The 26,603-nt window shown below is 34.9% G+C and overlaps 1 long non-coding RNA gene across 1 annotated transcript in view; it reads right to left on the bottom strand.

Moving 5' to 3' along the window:
- Window positions 1-26,603, bottom strand: part of LOC131852304 (uncharacterized) — a 57,530-nt gene that overhangs the window by 13,839 nt on the left and 17,088 nt on the right. The window contains exon 2 of the long non-coding RNA XR_009357919.1: window positions 14,196-14,307. This is a non-coding gene — a long non-coding RNA (uncharacterized LOC131852304). The remainder of the gene's footprint in view (window positions 1-14,195; window positions 14,308-26,603) is intronic.

The raw sequence follows: 26,603 nt of genomic DNA, 5'->3' as shown, positions 1-26,603 counted from the left end.
TATGTCAAGTATAAAAAAATCTATACCGCAAAACTAAAGAGCAACATACAAGTTTCTCGCTCATTCTTCTTGTGATGAGTCTGATTTCCGAATGAGTGGTAGAATAAAAAAAAATGTGACTATTCAAATTTATTTGGAGTCTCAAGTTAATATTTCTTTTTAGGGACCCATAAGAGTACTAAATAATTACGTCAACTGGGGACATCTTAGACTATGTCAAGTATAAAAAAATCTATACCGCAAAACTAAAGAGCAACATACAAGTTTCTCGCTCATTCTTCTTGTAATGAGTCTGATTTCCGAATGAGTGGTAGAATAAAAAAAAATGTGACTATTCAAATTTATTTGGAGTCTCAAGTTAATATTTCTTTTTAGGGACCCATAAGAGTACTAAATAATTACGTCAACTGGGGACATCTTAGACTATGTCAAGTAACAAAAAATCTATACCGCAAAACTAAAGAGCAACATACAAGTTTCTCGCTCATTCTTCTTGTGATGAGTCTGATTTCCGAATGAGTGGTAGAATAAAAAAAAATGTGACTATTCAAATTTATTTGGAGTCTCAAGTTAATATTTCTTTTTAGGGACCCATAAGAGTACTAAATAATTACGTCAACTGGGGACGTCTTAGACTATGCCAAGTATAAAAAAATCTATACCGCAACACTAAAGAGCAACACACAAGTTTCCAGCACATTCTTCTTGTAATTAGTCTGCATTCCGAATGAGTGGTAGAATAAAAAAAAATGTGACTATTCAAAAGTGCTTATATTAAGTTTATTTGAATAAAGATTATTTCTATTCCTAAAGATATTTGGATTCACGATAGTTATAACGGACGGACAGATAAGTTAATATTTCTTTTTAGTGACTCATAAGAGTTCTAATTACGTTAACTGGGCACATCTTAGACTATGTCAAGTATCAAAGACTATACGGCAGAAGAAAAGATATTTGGACTCTAAGTTAATATTTCTTTTTAGCGACCCATAAGAGTAGTAGATAATTACGTTAACTGGGCACATCTTAGACTATGTCAAGTATCAAGGACTACCTCTGTTAAGTGACTTTCTATTAAAACAGCTGACAACATTATAATTATTTAAACTGAACATCATATTGCTTTCTTTAATGTGTGCAATGCAATGCCAATGTTCTGTGAAACAGATAATGTCATTGTACTTTAGTTAATATATCTCTTTTGACGCATGAGTTAATTTAATTACATTTGATAATTACGTTAACGATGACGTCTTGGACTATGTCAAACATCAAGGACTATATTGCAAAATTAAAGATATTTAGACTCCAAGTTAATATTTATTTTTTGCGACGCACATAAAGTAACAAATGAATGTCTGTGGTCCAGTTCATGTATATAGGCGATCATCATCGCTTACCAGGACCACATAAAATCAAGAAGAATGGATCAAAAACTTGATTATGTCCGGCCGCTCAGAATTTGCGTTTCTGACAGATCGGGATCGAATGGGCGATGTACCTTTGAACTGTAGTACAATTTATGACAAAATTTTAAATCCCTTTCAGAAATGTAAACTCTGAGCGGTCGGATTGTAGTGTTGTTACATTCAATTGAAGTTATAAAAGTATCAAACAGCCCTAAATAGTAACAATAAATATGTTAATGTCTACCGAGTAAGACTTTAAAAAAAATCTTCTACTTGATTACCTCTGTCTTATTATGAAAGTTGTATGTCGATTGAAGATAGAGACTTAAAGAATGCAGGCTCGTAGGTACACTAAGTACACAATGTATTTGTTGATGTTCCTAGTGTTGTCCATGTAAGTAAGCAAAGCATTTCTATCAAATAGTCATTAATTTGTTTTCCATTCCAGTTATAAATAATAAAAACAAATCTTCCAGACAAATTACCTATATATAAATAAGCTGAAGCTAAATCATGAGTAAAGAATGAGACAGATATAAATAATTACAATAAACCTAATAAAGAAAATCCATAATCTGATGGAATGCGCAAACAAAATGTACGCATGCGCCCACCCCACCACTTCGGTGGGGGTGAATCGATACACTCCGGCGCCGAGGTGTCTGGCGCCTAGGTCGATGCTGTCTCGTTTCAACATATTGAACTTACTGTTGCTATCTCACTTGGACTTAAGGAAAATAATACTACAGGAGAATATTTGGGCGTGGTTATTTACCAAGATATCATCTATATATATACGAAATATTTTGATTAAATTGACTTTATAGAAATTCTGTTGGATAATTTATATTTTGAAAACGATAGAAATGACTACAATCGTCTATTCAAATAAGAATTAACACTATTTTGCTTGAACAATAGCAATATTTCTTATCCCTTGTGACGCAATACAAAATTTAATGTACAGACTATATGGTAACTAAAAACAGTTATTGCCATTATTATATTAATATATTTGAATAAGTCAAAGTAAGGTTATTTTCTACGCTTCAAATCTTAGAAGATAATAATACAAAAGATGATAATAAAAGGACGCACGCTTGTCCGCCATATTGTACATCCGGAGCACGCCGGAAGTCGTCACGGTGTCCGATGTAGACATCCGATAGTCAATTTCTATTAGCGAATTAGGGGATGGACAGTCGTAGGGAGGAAACATGTTAGTGATTTTAACATAATACAGGGGAATTAGGTGCTTTCGAGATTTAGATGATAATGTTGGAATATTTTTCGTGGCCGAACGAATTGAGCATAACATTTATAGTGGGGTCTGACGCTAATGATATTTCATCGTTTACAATCAGATTACACGCATACTCGTTTATGGCACAAAAATGCGTGTTACAAAAAGAAAATGTGGTAATAAAATTAATACAATAAGAGTAATAAAAAAAATTAAATAGAAAACGAAACAGGCAATTTAAGACAAGTCAATTAAAATAAAATGAGACTATGAAAAGCAATCTGTTAAAAAAGTTAACTAACAAAACTTTCAGAACAAAAATGAAACCTTTTAGTAATACTTCTAAAGTGCAAACACAGAAAACAAAATTGTAAAACAAGACAGAGCAGAGACACCAACATTGACTAACGTATTGTTAAAAAGCGATCCATTTAAATAGGATGAATTAGCGAGATGCACAAAGTTCGATCAATCAACGCAAGAAAGCGATCAACGCTACAGGAGTCCGTACAGTAGAGCCGACCCCCGTTGTGATACCAAATGAATGTTAACGAACCCTTGAAAATACTAATCAATGACAGTTTCAGCAGGATACCCTAGACATAATCCCTCACAGCCTTTAATTTAGAACAGACATGAATAGGATAATATCTTTACTAACAAGTATACTAAAGCAGTAATGACGGGTATAGATTAAGTGAATAGGAACAAATAAGGTAATTTTAGAAAATAAACTTAAACAGAGCGATCTCTATGGTAACAAGTAGTAATAATGAAAATATGAGATGAATTTAGATAATAACTAGAAAAGAGTAATCTGAACGGTAACAAGTAATAATAACCAACCAATGACGAGCAGGGGAAAAGAGTAATCACAATGAATGAAATAAAAGAGTTGAGAATCACATATAAAACGTGAGGTGAATTTAGAGAAGAGACTTAAAAAGAATAACTGATGTATTGAAAAAGTATAATAAATAAGTTGAATAACAAAGAAGCAAGGGTATAATTATGTGATTCTTATATACAATTTAAGGCATACAACCGATAAGGTTTGTACCGACTTTTGGTATAGTTACAAGGATTCAGCGATAACACAGACTTATGATTTACCAATTATTGTGTAAGGCGCGATCGTAGGCGATCGAAAAACTTAAGTAGTGTATATGCTGGGAACCCTATAGATGCAGATGATAATATATAAAATAAGACTGCAGGGCGTTAAGGCAATATATGTAGTCAGTGGATATTAACAACTGTAGAAGAATTTGATAATTTATTTAGCTTTAATGCACACGATATAAATGAAAGAAAGAAAGAAAAATATTTTATTCAGTGCAATGTAAAAAATACAATATAAACAACAAACGAAAAAAAAAGAGCAAATAAAATGTACATATAATTAAACTTAATTTACCATAATTAAAAATAAACATAAAATAATCATTTTTTACATCCAAAAATGCACTGATATGGTTCCACTCAGCTTTAATGTATGTCCTAGGTGAACATACAGCTGGTTTTCAGTGGCGTAAATCGTACATTAATGAATAAGAAATTGCTGTTAGCGATATGACCGCCTTTTGTATAACATTTTTATTATATTTTATTGTTATTTATTTGTCTGTAAAGAGTTATTATTGTTATTATTACATTGGGCGGACTTAACACCATGCCACATTTTCTACCACTCAACTGTAGATAGTGCAGATAATTTTGTATTTTCTTTCAATTTCTTTAAAAAGATAATACAAATATCTTTATTTATATATTTTTTCATTAGTTAAACTTTAAATCTTCAAAGGAATCTGATTCCTAGTATAGTTTTAAGCATTATAATCGGGCTAAATATATTAAATGTAAAACACTACGTTCATACGTGTAGTTTTAGTCTTAAGCAGGGAAATATATTAAAAGAAAAAACTCGACGTCCATAAGCGGCTAAAATATCCTAGATGAATTAATGATTTTTCATTTGAATCATGAATTCACAGTTAGTTTTTTCTATATAATATAATAGTAGACCCGGCCAGCGTTGCTGTGGCTAAGGTTCTTGAATAAAATAATATTGCGACTATAAATTGAGATGTAAGCTATCCTATCTTTCAAGTTGGATCAAATTGCATACAATGTGCAAATCAAATTTGCAATCAGTTCAGCAGTTTAGGAGTCATCATGGACAAATGACGTGACACGAAATTTTTATATATTTTTACATTCCTCTTTTATACGTCATCTCTTATTAATAAATTCTCTGTTGTTATGTAACTGTGACGGTGCAGTAAAAAGGTCTTTTATGTCACAATGATAACCAGCCCATCTGATGGCAAACGATTACGAATACTCAGTCTTTTTGTACAAAAGTTTAACATAATTGCAGTGGTCTTTCTAAAGCATATCAGTTTATAGTAAGGATGAATCGACTGTACTTATTATAAATAGTCCCCTGATATTACATTAGGGTGATCTGTTTGCATTTAATTGCATGGACCACGATTGTGAAGTCGCGCACGCTGCAGGCGGTCCACGTGCCCTGAAGGGCGTTAACGAGGTATAATCATAGGATTGTGACACAGCGAATGATAAAATTATAGTAATACCATCATCTGATTCCATGATACAGATATAATGGGAGCTTTTGAGGTTTATGTATAACTAGCTATGCCCGTGGTTGCATCCGCATTTATATATTTATACCCAATTTATAGCCTGATGTATAAGCTATATTACTGTAAAGTTTCATTGCATTTAATTCAGTAATTTTGCGTGAAAGAGTAACAACCATATATTCATCTATACATCCGTTAAATCACAAACTTTTATAATATTAGTAAGAATTGATAAAAATAATAACCCCAGAACAATTGACACAGCCTCATCTAATCCCAAGTTAAGCAGAGCTTCTGTGATGGACACTAGACAACTGACAGAAACCCTTACATACATTTTTTGTAAGTATATACATTATATACATAGAAAATCTGGACCAATATAAAGAATAATTAACAAAAAAATGTTACTGTGCGAGGAATCGAACCCGCGACCATTGGAAGTAAGGCGGTGTGCTAAACCGACCATAGAGGTCGTCATAATAGACTTTTTTTTATATAGCAGTGGTCATCTTCGTGAACAGCATTAGACAAAATACAATACAACGGCAGTAACAACTCTTAGGTTTTATTCTTCCCGAGGACTATTAGATATGACTCTGAACAGAGACAAGTTACAGGGACTTAATTGCAATAATACACGCTACAAATGAGCTCAGCGTGCAACTAGCGGTAGATTTAGGAGAGGCAGAGTAGACGGTCATCACAAAAAACATTACTGCGGCAGTAACAAATCTTAGTTTTGTTTTTCTTGAGGACTATATAGTTATGATTCTGAACTCTGTGACTTAACTGCAATAATTCACGCTAGAAATGAGCTTAGCGTGCAACTAGCGGTAGATATAGGAGAGGCGGAGGCAGTGAGCAGAGTATATATGCAGATAGAAATGTACTAAATCTACTTCTCGAAATTGACACTGAAACTAGTAATATGTGGAGGATTGAAGAAGAGGATACTGAATAAAGTAAAGAAGGAATCCCTGTAACGTTGGCTGGTAGGGAATGTTACTGGCGTTAAGCCGGCGAAGGAGTCCCTGCACTCCCTAATATTGGTAGGGAATGCTAGTTAGCATTATGCCTGCTTGTTGTACATTTCAATAAAGTTTAAAGAAATAAATAAAAAAAAGAGGAATTCAAATACACTTTAATTTCTACCGATGTCGGTCGATTGCAAGAAATGTAAGAGGTATGTACGAAGTAGAATATTCTTATCTATACATATAAATAAAATTGGAGCGTCTATTTGTAACATTGAAATAACTGTTTTTACTACATGCATATGAATATAAATACGGTACATAATCAAAATAACATTTGTTACAATTTTTGTCTGTCTGTCTGTCTGTTAGTTCCGGCTAATCTCTGAAAAGATTGGACCGATTTTGATGGAACTTTTATTGGCAGGCAGCTGATGTTATAAGGCTACTTTTATTTTAAAAAACAAAAGTTAAATTCCAGGCGGACGAAATCGCGGGGATCAGCTAATGCATAATAATTACTGCGTATACAAAGACAGTCGTAAACTTTATAGTATCTTTTAACACCAGCTTTTGAATTTTTATTTCAACTTTCCACGATATTTTTTAGTGAAAGATTCATTTTCTGTTTAATAATCATTGAACAACAATTTCATTAGTATTCCGACTGAATTTCATCATTGCCCGAAACGCTAACGCTGGATACAAATTTTTATATGATAAACAAGACTTTATAGTAAAATTTATACCATTCGTTACTATAGAATTTATTATAACGAGAAATTAGAATTGTTAGAATTTCACGAGTACTGAAATGAAAACACGCAATAATGCAGTTTTACGTAATACGTAATCGTGAAACGAAAATCGCGTATGAAAATTTACGATTTCCGTCTAAAGACTTAATTTCAAAAGACGTAAATTTAAAGTTAACGTTTAAGAAATATTTAGTGTTATAAATAGCTGACTTAACAACACCAAATTACCAAGAAACAATACTAAACAACCCAATATAAATGAGCAATTTGTAATAACCAACAACAATATGAAAACCCCAAATGGACTTTGAAACGCAACAATGGCTTTTGACGAAACTGCCGGGCGAAATAATAGCGAGTTTCATGAAGCACCTGAAACTAAAAGTTTTAGGAACACGTGGTTATCAAGTGGCACTTACCTCGACCGGGAGCGGTGCGCCATCGCGTCGTCTCGTTCCCACTTTATACTTATACTAATCTCTCGCTCTCTCACACCCCGGTTGATTTCAATTGGCAATTATTAGTTTAAAGTTTCTTATTGTAAAGATTGGAATGCTTGTCGTGGTGAACTTCGAGTTTGAAAATTTTTGAAGAGGATGGGACCTATAACTCTGCCTTGTAGTGCACCTTATGTTATATGAATTGTGCAGTACTGCGGTGCAGTAACAGTGCCAGGGGGTGAGAGAACGGGACCTCCGCCACCGCGGACGGTCCTCAGAGGAATGCTCAGCGACCCCGGCAACAAGCCAGGATCCCGCGTTCACGCCATCAACCTTCTCCGATGTTCATGAGGGGTTGTCCCGCGCATGCGCCGTGCCAACCGTGCATCCCTCTCGCACTCGAGGCGAACGAGACGAGGGATGAACTTTAGGGATGATATTCGGAGGGTGAAAAGACGGTGAAAGATGGAAATGCATCTCGTACTCCGCTCGGATTTCCGGCGCTTGTGATTTTGTTTATTGATTCGTATCATGGCGAAGACTTCGGTTCTTTTGGCTCTGGTTGTTAATTCTCTTTATCGCGTCTCTATAAGATTTAATGCTTCCTCTTATACGAGGATCAATAAACTTTCCTTACACATAAATTCCGCATCTTAACAATTGTATGAGTTATAATTCGGAACGATACGGCCGACTAGTTTGTGACGGAAACATAAAACGTTAACAATTTGTCATAAACACTTAATACTTCATGGACAGTCGACAGTAATCTATACATATAAATAAAATTGGAGTGTCTGTTTGTAATTGTATACATTGTAAATAATCTGGCTTTAAAAAAAGTAATTCAATTGAGTTTCTTGCCAGTTCTTCTCAATTGGATCTATATACCGAACTGGATGGTAGGAAAAAAAATTATAATGTAAAAACTTGACGTTCATAAGCGGTTAAAATGTCCTACATGAATAAATGATTTTTGAATTTTTTAATTTCGTAATATTGAAATAACCGTTTTTACTACATGCATATGAATATATTACAAGTACACTAAAATAACATTTTTTACAATGTTCGTGTCTGTCTATCGGTCTGTTTGTTCCGGCTAATCTCTGAAATGTCTGGACTGATTTTGACGGGACTTTTATTGGCAGGGAGCTGATATAATAAATAACTTTAGCTATTTTTATTTTAGAAAAATTAAGTTAAATTCCACGCGGACGCAGTCGCTAGTACCTAGAGCTAGTTAAAAAATATAAAACCAAACTGGACAAACATCTATATATACTTATTGTTCAACTGATATTGCCTGATTATATGCCACCTCTTAAGAGACGTAAAATACCAGACTTCAACAACCTGGCATATGCTATTTACATTTTGAATACTAACTGTACCCGCAGTTAGTATTCAAAATCTCTCTCAATCTCTCAAATCAAAATTTAAAAATATTTCTAAAGTCCACTTACAAAGTTACACTTTAGCGCTGCCATTCTTGAGGCCTAAGATGTTTTTATATCTGATTATACATTGGAGGCCGCACTAGGCGAACCTGTATCTCGGGAGTCCATAAAAGAATTGCCAAATAATTAACTATTACAGATCAGAGAGAAGAGTATATTTGACATATCATAAGAGTCTGCATTAGACCCATATGAATGTCATGCCACTTATACTATAATTTAAGTTCGATCTGCAACTATGGTACATTCCCAACCGAAACACACCTAAGCTGAAGCGTTGACATCCATGAGGACTAAGATGTCACGCCTCTTATCCTGTAATTTCACAGCCTAATCTGCATCTAACAACAGTTTGGAAGAGGAAGGCCGAAAGAGATGGATGGACTGTGTTATAGAGGTAAGAAAGGGAGTAAATAACGAGATGACTGCGAACAGGGATGAATGGAAGAGAAGAACATACGACGACCACAAATAAATGGGATATAGAAGAAGCAGACGATGATGAATCTGCGTCTAACAACCGAAGCACATCTTACAAAACAAGCTGCTTGGCCGAAATAGGTGACACTGAGGCACAAACGCAGACGAGGTTTAAGTCTACCTCTGGTAAGAATTAGTTATGACTGCTTGGTTTGCCGTAGTACTTGTATTCGTGAAACTTTCCAAAGAATAGAAATAATCTTTATTCAAATAAACTCATTACAAGCACTTTTGAATAGTCATATTTTTTATTCTACCACTCATTCTCGTTCACTCAGTTTAATATTTATATAATTTTTTAGTATTAAGTATAGCATAAGTAAGGAGCCAACAGAATAGCGCTGCAGAGTTATCTGTAACATTATGCTGAGTTGGCTACCTTTTCACTTTTGCGGCACATAAAGTCACCTACATTTCTTTTATTAATTCGTGTTTTTTCTGTATCTCATGTATGTTGTGTCTATAATTGTGAATAAAGAATTTATCTATATATCTATGTCTCATTCGGAACGCAGACTCATCACAAGAAGAATGAGCAAGAAACTTTTGTATTTCTTTTTTTAATAAACAATACTTTATTTCTTGGTGAATACGATTTTTTTTTAATATTTGGCTGTACGATTAACCCTTGTACAAAAAACAACAGACCTGGATACCCCATCCTTCATATCATGTGGAAATATACCCTTTAAATCTGCATTGTCGGTACACCTGTGGCAAGCAAGCGATTCATTTAACAAAACACCATCGTTTAACAAATGCCACGCTAATGTGAACTCTATTAAAGGGTGAAAAGATTATTGCCCGAAAACCTTGCTAGATTTGGTGTACCTCTAACAATATGAGAATTCCGGAGATTTCATGATGGAAATCATTTAAGGTATCTCTACGCATGCGGTGTAATTTCTATATTATTACAAACCAATACAAACAATGATACTCATGAATACAAATGCATGCACTATACGAGGAATGGACCCGCGACCATAGGAAGCAAAATGAATCTTTTGTACAAGCTCATTTGGAAAGACTAAGAGCAGAGTCTTGTCAGTTCTTTTCATCTCGAAAGCACTCCGAACTGACGGTAGATTTGACATATCATAAGAGTTTTTAATAGACCTACATGAATTAATAAAGATATTTTGAAGTTGAATGATGTAGTGTTTTTTGTACGATAATGTAATGGTGCACCCGCCTGCGCTAACGGTTTACGCTGGCGGGGCACCAGTGGAGGACGATAAGATGAGTATGAGGTCAGGTCAGTTAGCCCATCGTAACAAATTCACCAAGAATTTATCACGATAGTTTCCAGGGAGAATCGTCGGAAAATAAACCTGACATGGTACATTGCTAGCAATAAGATCATGAATTGGCCTTTTTAGCTAAATCCGGCCAAACAGGTCTGTTCAGCTATTAGGTATAGCGATGTGGCAACCCTAGACGCTTGGGTTGGATTTTCTGAGGACTACAATATCATCTCTTAATACTAATACTTGATAGTTAACAGTTACCAGTTACAAATCGTTTGTTAACCCTTTTGTTTGTTTTACATTTTGACTGAAGTGTTTACATTGTGACTGTTGTCCTACACTAACGGTTATCTGCAATTGAATTTTACTAATATTTATATTTTTTTTCCTCGTTTTAGTGCCATTAACAACCAGCTGTATGTTCACATAGGACATACAATAAAGCTGAGTGGAGCCATTTCAGTGTAATAATAATAATAATAATCTCAGGACAATTCACACAGCGCCATCTAGTCCAAAGTTAAGCTAGCTAGAGTTTGTGTTATTTGGACTAGATAACGGATACATAAACATAGATATTTTTTTTGTGAATACATATTATACATAGAAAACACCCAGACCGATATAAACAATCATACTCATGAATACAAATGTTTGTGCCGTGCGAGAAATCGAACCCGCAACTATCGGTCGTAAAGCGGTGTGCTTGACCGCTAGACCACATCGTCACTGAATATACGTTATATATATTATAATTAAACATGCAACTACTGTAAATAGCGCCAGAAAACCGACCGAGGTCGTCAAGGGTGTGAGAGTGTATATATGTATAATCTACATGTTAAATTAAGTTTCATTTTATTTTAATTAATCTTTTATTCATATGATTACTGCCCTTTACTGACGCTTTCCGTTTTTAACAGTTAGTTGGTAGAGAATACCATATGGCATTAGATAGCCAATTGTACGTTTATTTTAGTCTAGAAATACAAACACTATTGACCATACATTTTGCTTGAAAGAGTAACAAACATATATACTTACAAACTTTAGCATTTATAATATTAATAAGATGCAATAAAGAATAAATAAATCTATCTTCTAAATATATATAACTCAAAGGTGACTGACATAGTGATTTATCAACGCACAGCCCAAACCACTGGACGGATCGGGCTGAAATTTGGCATGCAGGTAGATGTTATGACGTAGGCATCCGCTAAGAAAGGATTTTGATTAATTCTACCCCCAAGGGGATAAAATAGGGGATGAAAGTTTGTATGAAACTTTGTCAATTTTAAACCGATCGTGCTGAGACTTTGCATGCATAAAGCTACTATGACGTAGGCATCCCCTAAGAAAGGATTTTGATAATCCCCTCCTAAGGGGATAAATTAACGTGAGCGAAGCGGCGGGCAAAAGCTAGTAAGATATATTTCTCCAAGACTGCGTATGCATAAAAAAACAATTGACATCCCTCGCCAGTTCTACCCTTACGATATACTTTCTGAGTAAAACATTTTTCACTTAAACGCGTTTTCTAGCTGCACCACGGGATGTCGATAGAGCAAGCACGAGTGAATAGTTCAATTTCATGAACACTAGCTACCCGCCCCGACTTTACACGGGTGTACATGTATTATACATATAAAGCTTCGTCTTGAATCGCTCTATCTATTACTGAAAACTGCATTAAAATGCAAAGTTTAGAAGATCTAAGCGGACAGACAACGGAAGCGACTTTATCCATATTTACATAGTATAAAATAAAAACAGCGCTGTCTTTTCGCTGATATCTTTTAAACTACGCAACGGATTTTAATGCGGTTTACTGCAATAGATAGAGTGATTCAAGAGGAAGGTTTATATATATAATACATACGTGTTATAATATAGAACAAGTCGAGAAATTCAAAGTATTGATATGCATCTGTTGGAAGCATGGACGGGTCGTTAGTTTTAGAAGATTAAAGATAACAATTTTTTTTTAACAATAGCAATGGCATACAAGGTAAATTCCGCCTTCTACGTAATCAGAACGGTAAAGAAGCTGATAACCCACCTGATGGTAAGTGGTAACCGTCGCCTATGTAAATGGACATCACTATGGACATCACGTTATCATGTGACACTCGTGATACCACTCATGCGTTGCATTTTTTTATAACAGGAGACAAACGAGCATCCGGCTCAACTGGTGGTAAGTGATTACCGCCGCCATGAGCACCCGCAACACCAGGGGAATTGCAAGTACGTTGTCGGCCTTTTAAAAAGGAATAAACTCTTTTCTTGAAGGTTTCAATATCGTATCGGTTCGGAAATACCATTGCTGGAACGTGATTCCACAATGTGGTTGTGCGAGGCAAAAACTTTCTAGAAAACCGCACTGTGGAGGACCGCCATTCATCCAGATGATCAGGATGGTATTTTAGTTTCTGGCGGGTGGTACGGTGGTGAAACTCAGCAGCTAGTATCAATCCGAACAATTCCTCAGAACACTCCCCGTGATATGTGCGGTAGAAAATGAACAGAGATACAATATCTCGCCGCAAAGCCAATGGGTCGAATCTGTCTCCGGGACGGGACTCCCGGGACGTCTTGTATTTTAGGCTTAGTTTAAGATGTCCCAGCGGGACAGACTGTGCCGTATTCGAATCGTGCTCCGTTTTTAATTATTAAACCAATCGATCTACGCTAGACAATTTGTCCCGGGAAGAGTATGTTCAGATATGACGGTCTATAGAGATCAGTGTAAGACAATGACATACTGCGACGACCACAAATAATGGGATAATGGCAAGGCAATGATGAGTATGTATTTATATCAGTTGTCTAGTACTCATAACACAAGTTATGCGTATATTGGGTCTAGATGACGTTGTGTATTTTCCAGTGGTATTATTAATATTTTAGCGATTCAGAAATATGAAATGTGTCACACAATTTTTTTTATCGCCTAGATAAGAACTGATAACTTAGAGGTCAAAGTCAGGGTGCAAACCACTTTACCAGTGGGTAAAGATTGTTGGTAATGTGGACTGATGATCTTATTGCTAGCAATGTATCATGTCAGGTTGATCTCCACGCGGTTCCGTCTGGAAGCCACCGTGGTAAATTCTTGGTGAATTTGTCACGATGTGCTAACTGACCTGACCTCATGCTCATTTTATCATCCTCCACTGGTGCCCCTCCGATAGCGCAGGCGGGTGCACCATTCCATTATCATCTATACATATAAATAAAATTGTAGTATCTGTTTGTAATATTGAAATAACAGTTTTTACTACATGCATGAATATAAATACAGTACATACACCAAAATAACATTTTCTACCATTTTTGTCTGTCTGTCTGTTTGTTCCCGCTTATCTCTGAAATGGCTGGACCGATTTTGACGGGACTTTTTTTGACAGGTAGCTGATGTAATAAGGAGTAACTTAAGCTACTTTTATTTTCAGAAAAATAAAGTTAAATTCCACGCGGACGAAGTCGCGGATATAGCTAGTACATAATAAAACCACTTGGCTAAGTTACCGTATATAAAGAAACAAATTTAGTATACTTACCAAAATATAAATTATGTTCGTTTGTCGTTATTTCTCGTTCGTTCTACTAAACTAGGCACTGTCTGTTAAGGCACTCGTTAGGCGGGTGTCTATTATCACATTGCAGTTGTATCTGTAAAGAAAAAAAAACATATCAATAAAAAAAAAATCGGACTTCTCTAATGCTGTCGTCCGCAGCTGGCCTTTACAGCTTCACCGGACGATAGGGGGCGAGTGCAGATGGCACTCCAAACCAAAGGAAGGACTTATGGAGCGGCTGAAGGACAACTCCCGCCTGACGGATATGACTTTAGTGTGAGGGCACCGTTAGAGGTTTGAACCTCAGCTCAGGCCGTCGTAATTTCGATCCTTCCGTTGGAATCCAACCCGCGACCATAGAAAGTTAGGCGTCCTGATGAACAGCTAGATCATGGAGACCGTCAAAGATAAAATTCTATTTCAGAAGAACAATCACTATTTCTGCCTCTTCTCTTCTGACGACCTCGGTGGTCTAGCGGTTTAGCACACTGCTATACTTCCTACCGTCGCTAGTTTGATTCCTCGCACGGTACAAACATCTGTTTTATATCAGTTACTAGCTACTCGCCCCGACTTCGCACAGGTCTACATGTATTATATATATAAACCTTCCTCTCGAATCACTCTATCTATTAAAAACAACCACTTCAAAATCCGTTGCGTTCTTTTAAAGATTTCAGCATACATAGGGTCAGACAACGACAGCGACTTTATTTTATACTACATAATGATCTAGTATCCATAACACAAGCTCTGCTTTTTTATTAATTTCTTCTTCTTCTTCATTATCATCTGTTTTTATAATTTTTTTTTTTTTATTTATACTCTTTATTGCACCAATTACAGAACAAAAACAAAAAAACAATTAAAATGGAAAATATACACTGATACAAAAGGCGGTCTTATCGCTAAGCAATCTCTTCCAGATTACCTTTAGGTGGATAGAGAAATAAAAATAAGAATAATGTGTGCTGCTACAATATTATTTTAAACCCCATTTTCTTTAGACCTTATATTACATCGCCGAACCCTATCTGCGAAGATTTAAGTACATTGTATGAAGCAAACACATTAGTTGAAATAACTTACTGCATTCGCAATAAAAATAATTTTACGGAGTATAATGCAAAGCGAAAATAAAAAATTCCCGGGCGCCAGGGTTGCCGCATCCGAGAAAAATATACTGTAGGGGTTGCATCCGATAGACAAAATAGTTCCAATATTTGAGACTATACTGACTCTGACGTCTGTATCAGATTTTTAAAACTTAAAATAACTCTACATTTTTTATTATTATCTTTATAATAAACAATATAAGCACATTCGAGTTTATACTGACTCTGACGTCTGTATCAGATTTTTAAAACTTAAAATAACTCTACATTCTTTATTATTATCTTTATAATAAACAATATAAGCACATTCGAGTTTATACTGACTCTGACGTCTGTATCAGATTTTTAAAACTTAAAATAACTCTACATTCTTTATTATTATCTTTATAATAAACAATATAAGCACATTCGAGTTTATACTGACTCTGACGTCTGTATCAGATTTTTAAAACTTAAAATAACTCTACATTTTTTATTATTATCTTTATAATAAACAATATAAGCACATTCGAGTTTATACTGACTCTGACGTCTGTATCAGATTTTTAAAACTTAAAATAACTCTACATTCTTTATTATTATCTTTATAATAAACAATATAAGCACATTCGAGTTTATACTGACTCTGACGTCTGTATCAGATTTTTAAAACTTAAAATAACTCTACATTTTTTATTATTATCTTTATAATAAACAATATAAGCACATTCGAGTTTATACTGACTCTGACGTCTGTATCAGATTTTTAAAACTTAAAATAACTCTACATTTTTTATTATTATCTTTATAATAAACGATATAAGCACATTCGAGTTTATACTGACTCTGACGTCTGTATCAGATTTTTAAAACTTAAAATAACTCTACATTTTTTATTATTATCTTTATAATAAACAATATAAGCACATTCGAGTTTATACTGACTCTGACGTCTGTATCAGATTTTTAAAACATAAATAACTCTACATTCTTTATTATCTCCCCAATATTTACATTTATTCTATTAAAACTAAACCGCCTTCGAGTATCTCTGCACTCCCTAAGATTGGCTGGTAGAGAATGCTATTAGCACCAACCCTGCCTATTGTACAAAATCAATAAAGTTTTAAATAAATAAATAAATAGCCCTCGACGCAAATCCAAAAACCTCCAATATATATACTCAATATTATGCATCTATTCAAGAGCCGACCACGTAAAACTGTCGTAAAAAAAAAGAAAAAAAGATTCAGTTGAGATTCTTGCCAGTTCTTCTCAATTGAATCTATATACTGAACTGGCCGGTAGTGAAAATATTAATACAAAAAAAAACATAGCGTTCATAAGCTTCTAAAATGTTCTATATCAATAAATAATTTTTGTTTTGATTTGATTTACTGTTGATATGAGTTCCCCGTTTCATTAATTAAATAAACATGTCTTCACGTCTGATATACCAGATGGGGTAGTAATTATAGGGGTAGCATTGCTAAATTGAGAGAAATATAAAAATCGATCCATCATCTCGTTTCTTTTCAATAAATAAATAAATCACGTTTATCTTTTTTTAATAATTTTAATCCCACCAGTTTGTTTTCTTTTTTTTTTTAATATTAATCATTTATGTTATTTAATACTCATTTTAGTTACAAATTAGTTATGCATAAAATATCATTGAACTCCCTAAATTCTTTAATATGATCAATAAATATATAAAATATTTTCTGCACTAAATTTGGCCCAAAAATCCTAAAACGAAGTATCTTTAATACCCTCAACAAATAAAAACAATACTTTTTCGTCCTAAATTTAACCCAAAATCCTAAGCGTAGTGTCTTTAATATCCTCAACATTAAAACCAATATTTTCCATCCCAAAATTTGACCTAAAAACCCTAAGCAATGCTTCAATATCTTTAATAAATAAAACCAATATTTCTCCGCCCTAAATTTGACCCAAAAATCCTTAGCAGTGCTTTAAAAATCTTTAATAAATAAAACCAATATTTTTTCGCTCCAAAATTTGACCCAAAAACCCTAAGCAATGCTTCGATATCTTTAATAAATAAAACCAATATTTCTCCGCCCTAAATTTGACCCAAAAACCCTAAGCAATGCTTCAATATCTTTAATAAATAAAACCAATATTTCTCCGTCCTAAATTTGACCCAAAAATCCTAAGCAATGCTTCAATATCTTTAATAAATAAAACCAATATTTCTCCGCCCTAAATTTGACCCAAAAGTCCTAAGCAGTGCTTTAATATCTTAAATTTGGCCATTAAATCCTGAGCAAAGGTGGTAACCCTGTCGAAGGCAAAATACGCGGTCCCATGTTGGGCGCCAACAGTCTCCGAAGCGGGAGACGCATACATCCGTCTCTCTCTCGGCGCCAGTCTGGCCGGCGCCGTCTCAGCGCCGTCTGCCGTCTCCTTGGAGCCTGTTATATAAGGAGCTGGGCTGCTATGCCCGGGTGTCACGATTTGGGTCATCCCAACTGTTTGACTTGTTTATGGCTTGCTAAAGTATATTCATTAGTTATGCCACTTTGGGAATTGAGACTGGTTTTAAAAAGAAAGGTTCTGAATTTATGTGTTTTTCCGACTAGAAATTTTCTACTTTGAGCGTAAATATTATAGGGATATCTAGCATTTTGAAATTAAAACACAACCCATGTTAGGGTACGCAAGAACTATGAATTTTTCCAAGCTCTGCGAAAAATCTGGATACAATATTATGCGCAGCACATATATCATACTAACACACTGGTGCTCTATGGTTTAACGCTGCAATATAGAACATAATGAAAAAGCTTCAGCTTGAAAAAAAATAACGACTTTATCATTGTCTTCTCAATTTTTTGGTCTCATAGATAATTCCGAAAAATAATTATAGAATGACTAACTCTTCCGGTTAATGACGAACTCGTCAAGTTACGGCCGACAACATTAGAATTGTTCCAAAAAATAAATGCCAAAGATTGTTTTTAACAAGTTAATAAAAAATGGCGTATTTTTGAGAGAATTGTGGTAGAGTCATTCAACGCTAAGACTACGCGCTAACGAATTTTCTGTCTGTTAATTAAATGATATAACAAAAGCGAAAATATTTATCATTTAAATTTATTTACTTTTGTATAGCATTAAAGTATTTTGTTTGCCACGATTCTTACAAAATATTGTGTAGTTATATAATAATAACAAAATTTATTGGCCATTAAAACACTTTTACATTCAATACACATTACGGCGAACCACACACTAGACATGCAAGTCTGTATCGTGTGGTTCAGAGGACATCATTACACATAATTGAAATGTTATTATTAATTTTTTATACTACTAAGTAACTTTTACTTTAGTTTAAGTTTATAATATTAATTATCTAATGTCTTAAATAATTTAAAAAAAAACAAACACATGACAATGTATATGGAAGAGCGGGATGTACCTGACACAAACATTTCCATGCTTACTAGCTCATCACAACACTATATTAGTGTAACCGAATTGTTTTTTAAGAAATAAACATTTTTCATTTCATGGTCTACAGACTATATAAAACTCAGACCTAGTAGCCTGAGACCATTTATCATACCCCAAGTCAGAAAGTAAGACATTTTTTTGTTTCTTTGTTATATATTTTACATATACATTAATATCGCTATTACTATAGAAGTTCAATTTAAAAAAAATAAGTTTTCTAATATATATATGTATATAAAATTCTCGTGTCACAGTTTTCGTTCCCATACTCCTCCGAAAGGGCTTGATCGATTCTCATGAAATTTTGTGAGCGTATTGAGTAGGTCTGAGAATCGGCCAACTATTTTTCATCCCCCTAAATGTTAGGGGTAGTCCACACCAAATTTTTTTTTTATTTTTAAAACAAAACTTTTAGGTTCTATTTTTTTATGATACAACATACAAAAATACATACAATCCTAAATTTTCACGCTTCTATTATCAACCCTTATTTTTTTATAGCGTTATTAATTTATATGGCAAAACAACGTTTGCCGGGACAGCTAGTATATATATATATATATATAAATGTATTAGATGACGTAGTTTTTTTTATATTAGAACTAGCTACTCGCCCCGGCTTCGCCCAGGTGTACATGTATTATACATATAAACATTCCTCTTGAATCACTCTATCTATTAAAAAAACCGCTTCAAAATCCGTTGCGTAGTTTTAAAGATTTAAGCACACATAGGGACGGACAGACAGCGACAGCGACTTTATTTTATACTATGTAATGAAGAAACTGTTAGCCACAGCTACGCGTGACCGGGTCTAGTTTAAATATATTTTTGTGACATAGCAATAATTAAATAAAGACAGATCTTCGTTTACAAAGAAATGTAATGAAATGAAAAAAAAAGTAGCCTATGTTACTCCTTATTACATCAGCTACCTTCCAAAAAAAGTCCCGTCAAAATCGGTCCAGACATTTCAGATATTATCCCTAACAAACAGACAGACAGACAAAAATTGTAAAAAATCTTATTTTGGCGTATGTACCGTATGTATATTCATATGCGTGTAGTAAAAAACGGTTATTTCAATATTACAAACAGCACTCCAATTTTATTTATATGTATAGATTTAAATACATTTTTGTAATACTGCTTTAAATAGATAGATAGATAGATAGATAAATGTTTTATTCAACAATTACAAACACATAGCATACATGAGATACATTTTATAAATAGAAATAAAGTTTACAAATTAAATAATATAGAAATATAATATTACTAGCTGTCTCTGCAAACATTGTTTTGCCTTAAAATAAAAAAAAATTAGGGGTGGACTACCCCTAACATTTAGGGGGATGAAAAATAGATATTGGCCGATTCTCAGACCTACTCAATACGCTCACAAAACTTCATGAGAATCGGTCAAGCCGTTTCGGAGGAGTATGGGAACGAAAACTGTGACACGAGAATTTTATATATAAGATATATTAAAAAATGGAGGTGGCTTTATGTGTCGCAATGATGAAGAGGCAACCAACTCAGCATGAAGCTACAGATAAGTTTGCAGCGCTGATATTCTTTTAGCTCCTATAATTAACCTAGCTTTTGCCCGCGGCCTCGCTCGAGTTAATTTATCCCCTTAGTTTAGTGGAATTTATCAAAATTCTTTCTTAACGGATGCCTACGTCATAGTAGCTTTAACAATCAAAGTCTCAGCCCGATCGGTATAAAATTGACAAAGTTTCATACAAACTCTCATCCCCTATTTTATCCCCTTGGGGGTAGAATTAATCAAAATCCTTTCTTAGCGGATGCCTACGTCATAACATCTACCTGCATGCCAAATTTCAGCCCGATCCGTCCAGTGGTTTGGGCTGTGCGTTGATAGATCACTATGTCAGTCACCTTTGAGTTATATATATTTAGAAGATAGATTTATATATTCTTTATTGCACTATCTTATTAATATTATAAATGCTAAAGTTTGTAAGTATATATGTTTGTTACTCTTTCAAGCAAAAGCTATGGTCAATAGTTTTTGTATTTCTAGACTAAAATAAACGTACAATTGGCTATCTAATGCCATATGGTATTCTCTACCAACTAAATATTAAAAACGTAAAGCGTCAGTAAAGGGCAGTAATCATATAAATAAAAGATCACTATGTCAGTCACCTTTGAATTATATATATTTAGATACATACTTCCATACATATACACGTGATTATATATGATATACGAGCTCTTAAACAATAAATACAGATCCTCGTTTACAAAGAACAAAGACATGTCTGAACGAACTTACGGCACGTGGTGCGCTTTATCAATTATTTACAAAGGGGCCTGCGCACGCGTCACTTATCATACCTACATGCCTGTACAGAGATAGCACAGGACAGGTTACCTCATAGTCATTGAGGTAGAATAGAATAGAATAGAATAGAAAATCATTTATTCAAATAAACTTAATTTAAGCACTTTTGAATAGTCAGTATGCGCGATGTTAGTACTATGAGTATTAACAATCAAACTTATTTGACATTCATCATTATATTCGACCCAATTTATAACATGACGTAGCTGGATCATGGGTAGGTACTGGACATCTTAGAATAGAATAGAATAGAAAACCATTTATTCAAATAAACTTAATTTAAGCACTTTTGAATAGTCATAACAATTTGTTTTTTATCTACCACTCGTTCGGAAAGCTGTCTCATCTCTTTTAAATAATCCTTGTAAGTTTACATTTACAAGTCGAAACGTGTGAATACAAACTACCAACCAGCACTAATTTTTTGGGTCAAATATAATCATGCAATAAGATTAAATCAGTCGTAGTGATAAGAGCAGACCAGTCCCTACAAGCAGCACTCGTTCACGAGTATGAAGGATGAGCCAGCCATCACTGCGCTCGACCATATTTTAGGGAGCCCATTGACCCGGCCCACCACGCCGCCACATGTCTGGACATTTTAGTGAGCATGACTACTCATTCCACACGACTACGTCACAGCTACAAAAATTACTATATGGTAGTTACAAGAACTACCACCTACCAATACTTAATGGATTTACATTATTTTATACTAGCTGTATCCTGCGATTTCACCCGAGTTAAATTTCAATCAATGCTAATATTACAAAGCTGATGTTTGTGTTTGTTTGAATGCGCTAATCTGAGGAACTACTGGTTCGAATTGAAATATTGTTTTCGTGTTGGATAGTCCATTTGTCGAGGAAGGCTTTAAGCTATATAACATTACGCTACGACCAATAGGAGCGGAGTTGCAACGAAGATATTGCAAAAGGTGAGGAAATGAAACTCATACGCAGCATTCTTTTATAATATTAGTATAGACTAGCTGTACTCGTGACTTTGTACGCGTGGAATAATTTTTCTAAAATAAAACTAGCCTAAGTTACTTCATATTATATCAGCTATCTGCCAAAAAAAAGTCCTGTTAAAATCGGTCCAGCCATATCAGAGATTACAATAGAATCAGAGATAGAACAATCAGACAGACAGACAGATAAAAATTGTAAAAAATGTTATTTTGGTGTATGTACCGTATTTATATGCATATGCATGTAGTAAAAAACGGTTATTTCTATATTACAAACAGACACTCCAATTTTATTTATATACATAGATTAAAAAAATCAAGTATGGTAGTACCACCGCGACACATATCTCGGCAGGCGGACGTACAGACGGTCTGTTCATTACTGTATTACTCAACAGTATCTCGGAAGTGGGTAATGAGTTCACGAATTTTGTTGCCGGATTCAGTAATGCACACTGTTGTTGAAACTTTCATTATGTGCTGAGTATAATACGAGCTGAGTATAATACGAGCTGAGTATAATACGAGCTGAGTATAATACGAGCTGAGTATAATACGAGCTGAGTATAATACGAGCTGAGTATAATACGAGCTGAGTATAATACGAGCTGAGTATAATACGAGCTGAGTATAATACGAGCTGAGTATAATACGAGCTGAGTATAATACGAGCTGAGTATAATACGAGCTGAGTATAATACGAGCTGAGTATAATACGAGCTGAGTATAATACGAGCTGAGTATAATACGAGCTGAGTATAATACGAGCTGAGTATAATACGAGCTGAGTATAATACGAGCTGAGTATAATACGAGCTGAGTATAATACGAGCTGAGTATAATACGAGCTGAGTATAATACGAGCTGAGTATAATACGAGCTGAGTATAATACGAGCTGAGTATAATACGAGCTGAGTATAATACGAGCTGAGTATAATACGAGCTGAGTATAATACGAGCTGAGTATAATACGAGCTGAGTTTCTTGTCAGTTCTCATCTCGAAATCATTCCGAACTGACGGTAGATTTGACACTTTTTATATAACACAGAGGACAAACGAGCACGCAGCTCACCTGATGGTAAGTGATTACCGCCGCCCATGAGCATCCACAACACCAGGGGAATTGCAAGTACGTTGTCGGCCTTTTAAAAAGGAATAAGCTCTTTTCTTGAAGGTTTCAATATCGTATCGGTTCGGAAATACCATTGCTGGAAAGTGATTCCACAATGTGGTTGTGCGAGGCAAAAAGTTTCTAGAAAACCGCACTGTGGAGGACCGCCATTCATCCAGATAATCAGGATGGTGTTTTAGTTTCTGGCGGGTGGTACGGTGGTGAAACTCAGCAGCTGGTATTAATCCGAACAATTCCTCAGAACACTCACCATGATATATGCGGTAGAAAATGCACAGAGACGCAATATCACGCCGCAAAGCCAGTGGGTCGAGTCTGTCACATAGACGTTGATTACCAATGATTCTGGCTGCTCGGTTTTGAATGAGATGCATCATAAGTCTGTAATAGACCTACATGAATGAATTTTGAATTTGCACGCAATAAAATTACGATCTAGTTATTCTACAGTATTCCATCTCCATTTAGAGACCTTGCATCTCTACCCTCCACCCCCATCCCTTCCGATCGATCCCTTGTCCAATTCAAACGGGGTTCGATTACGACGGCAGGCAAAAAACCGAAAAAGAAAAAGTTCATAAGCAGCTAAAATGTCCTACATGAATAAATTAATTTCGATTTGATTTGACGGCCTGATCCGAGGCTCGAATCTCTAGGTGCCCTCAGACGAAAGTCGTATCTGTCAGGCGGGAGTTGTCCTTCAGCCGCTCCATAAGCCTTCCTTTGGTTTGGAGTGCCATCTGCACTCGCCCCCTATCGTCCGGTGAAGCTGTAAAGGCCAGCTGCGGGCAATAGCATTAGGATAGGCCGAAATTCATCTAAGCGCGATACTTATTTACTTACATAAATTACTTGAATGAGCGTGCATGGCAATAGTTGTTCATGCACGGGATTTTCATTTAATGTTATACATAGACCAGACATAGACATATATAAGTACTAGCTGACTCGGCAAACGTTTTGCCATATAAATTAAAATCGCTATTAAAAAATTGGGGTTGATTCTAAAAAGGTAAATATTTAGGGGTTGTAAGTATTTTTCAATTCTAAATAATAATAAAATATTATGTCGAAAAATTAAAAAATATATATTTAGGGGTGGATATCCCTTACCACTTAGGAGTATGAAAAATAGATAGTAGCCGATTTCCAGACCTACTGAATATGCATATAAAATTTCATAAAAATCCATCAATCCGTTTCAGAGGAGTATGGTAACTAACATTGTGACACGAGAATTTTATATATAAGTAGTATAATATATAATAAGTGGCTTTTATAAAAAACACTAACTTCACACCCCGGCATCGCACGGGTGTGTATGTATTATACATATATACCTTCCTCTTTGAATCACTCTATCTATTAAAAACAACCGCTTCAAAACCCGTTGCGTAGTTTTAAAGATTTAAGCATACTGTCGCGTACCAAGCAGTAACAAAACGCAATACCTTTTGTATTGCGTTTTGTTACTGCTTGGAGCTTTCTGATTGGACCGCACACCCCCATCCAATTTAAATACGAAAAGTAACGAACAGACTTAAAAAATCAACCGACCGATCTAACGTACATTTTGTTCACTCCACCAAATTTGTAATAAATAGTGTAATTTGCCATTAAATTCGAGACTATCAAGTGAAATCTATCATTTCTACAACCCTGTAATCTGCTGAAGACAACCTCACCTACCATCTGAGCATTCGAGCCGCATCACCACGTACCACATACATAGGGACAGACAAACAGCGACTTTACTTTATACTATGTAACTATCTACCCACCCCGACATCGCCTGGGTGTACATGTATTATATATATAAACCTTCCTCTTGAATCACTCTATCTATAAAAAACAACTGCTTCAAAATCCGTTGCGTAGTTTTAAAGATTGAATCATACATAGGGACAGATAATGATAGCGACTTTGTTTTATACTATGTAATGATAAAAAAGAATGTCATAATTGAAATGAACTGTATTGTGTTATTAACACCAACATCTGTTCCGAATTGAGACGGTCGATCATAGTGGAACAACTTTCACTGCGCCCTGCAATCCGCGTGGGAGTCAGCCCACTACAGGATGTGACGCAATTGGCGACCTTAAAAGTTCACTAGTACAAAACTATGTTACGAAAATCTGATAAAAAAAATATAAAAATATATAGTATTTCAGCTATTGTCAGATGTTTTTTTTTTTGGGGATGATAATGAAATGTTGCACCCGCCTGCGCTAACGGTTTACGCTGGCGGGGCACCAGTGGAGGATGATAAGATGAGTATGAAGTCAGGTCAGTTAGCCCAACGTGACAAATTCACTACGAATTTATCACAATGGTTTCCAGGGGGAACCGCGTGGAGGTCGACCTAACATGGTACATTACTAGCAATGGGAATTACTAGTTCCCATTACTAGCAATCCCCTTCCCCCCAGAAGAGTATTGTCAAATGTTTGTAGCACCTGTAGCACTGCGACCTGCATAGATCTATTGTGCTCGCCCTTTTTCAGAGTTCTCTACCTAGACCCGTCAGGGACAAGTATTGAAGGATATTAAAACTACCAAACAACCATCAAAAATGATATAATTGCTGGTCACCGTCCAAATAAACCTTACGTATTCAGTAACTCGGACGAAGTCGCGGGTACAGCTATAATACAGCTGTATCCGCGACTTCGTCCGAGTAGAATTTAACTTTATTTTTCTAAAATAAAAGTAGCATAAGCTACTCCTTATTGCATCAGATACCAATAAAAGTTCCATCAAAATCGCTCCGGCCATTCCAGAGATTAGCCGGAACAAACAGACCGATAGACAGACAGACAGACAAAAAATGTTATTGGTGTATGTACCGTATTTATATTCATATGCATGTAGTAAAAAACGGTTATTTCAATATCGACACTCCAATTGTATTTATATGTATAGATTAATACACCATTCTGATGAGTCATAAATTTATGACAGCATCTCATTAACTGAGAATGAGGTAAGCGCATATAACAACATACATTCAATAATTGTATGTCAATTTATACGTCTAGCTCTCCGGTAATGGTAACATCTTATCTACACATAGCATAAAATGCAGAGGCAGATCAAGTTAGATGTAAATATGATAGAGTATGAGGTCTCTGAGGATAAGGAAAGCAGACCATGTGATAAGAAAAAGGGGACAATTTTGTTTTAATGTATTTTTTTTAAATAAATTCACTGTAGTAAGTACTGAAATGAGACTCAATATACTTAGCGGTGATGTATGTATTTGACTTCTATGTTTAGAAACAGTTTAGTGCATTTGACAAGAGAAGGCTTAAAAGAACTTGTATCTAGA

This window comes from Achroia grisella, unplaced genomic scaffold (assembly GCF_030625045.1).
Source record: "Achroia grisella isolate CSIRO2021 unplaced genomic scaffold, CSIRO_AGI_Agris_v1 utg841, whole genome shotgun sequence".
NCBI classification, from domain to species: domain Eukaryota; kingdom Metazoa; phylum Arthropoda; class Insecta; order Lepidoptera; family Pyralidae; genus Achroia; species Achroia grisella.
The sequence above is the reverse complement of the archived record's forward strand: the minus strand, read 5'-3'. Positions and strand labels throughout refer to the sequence as shown.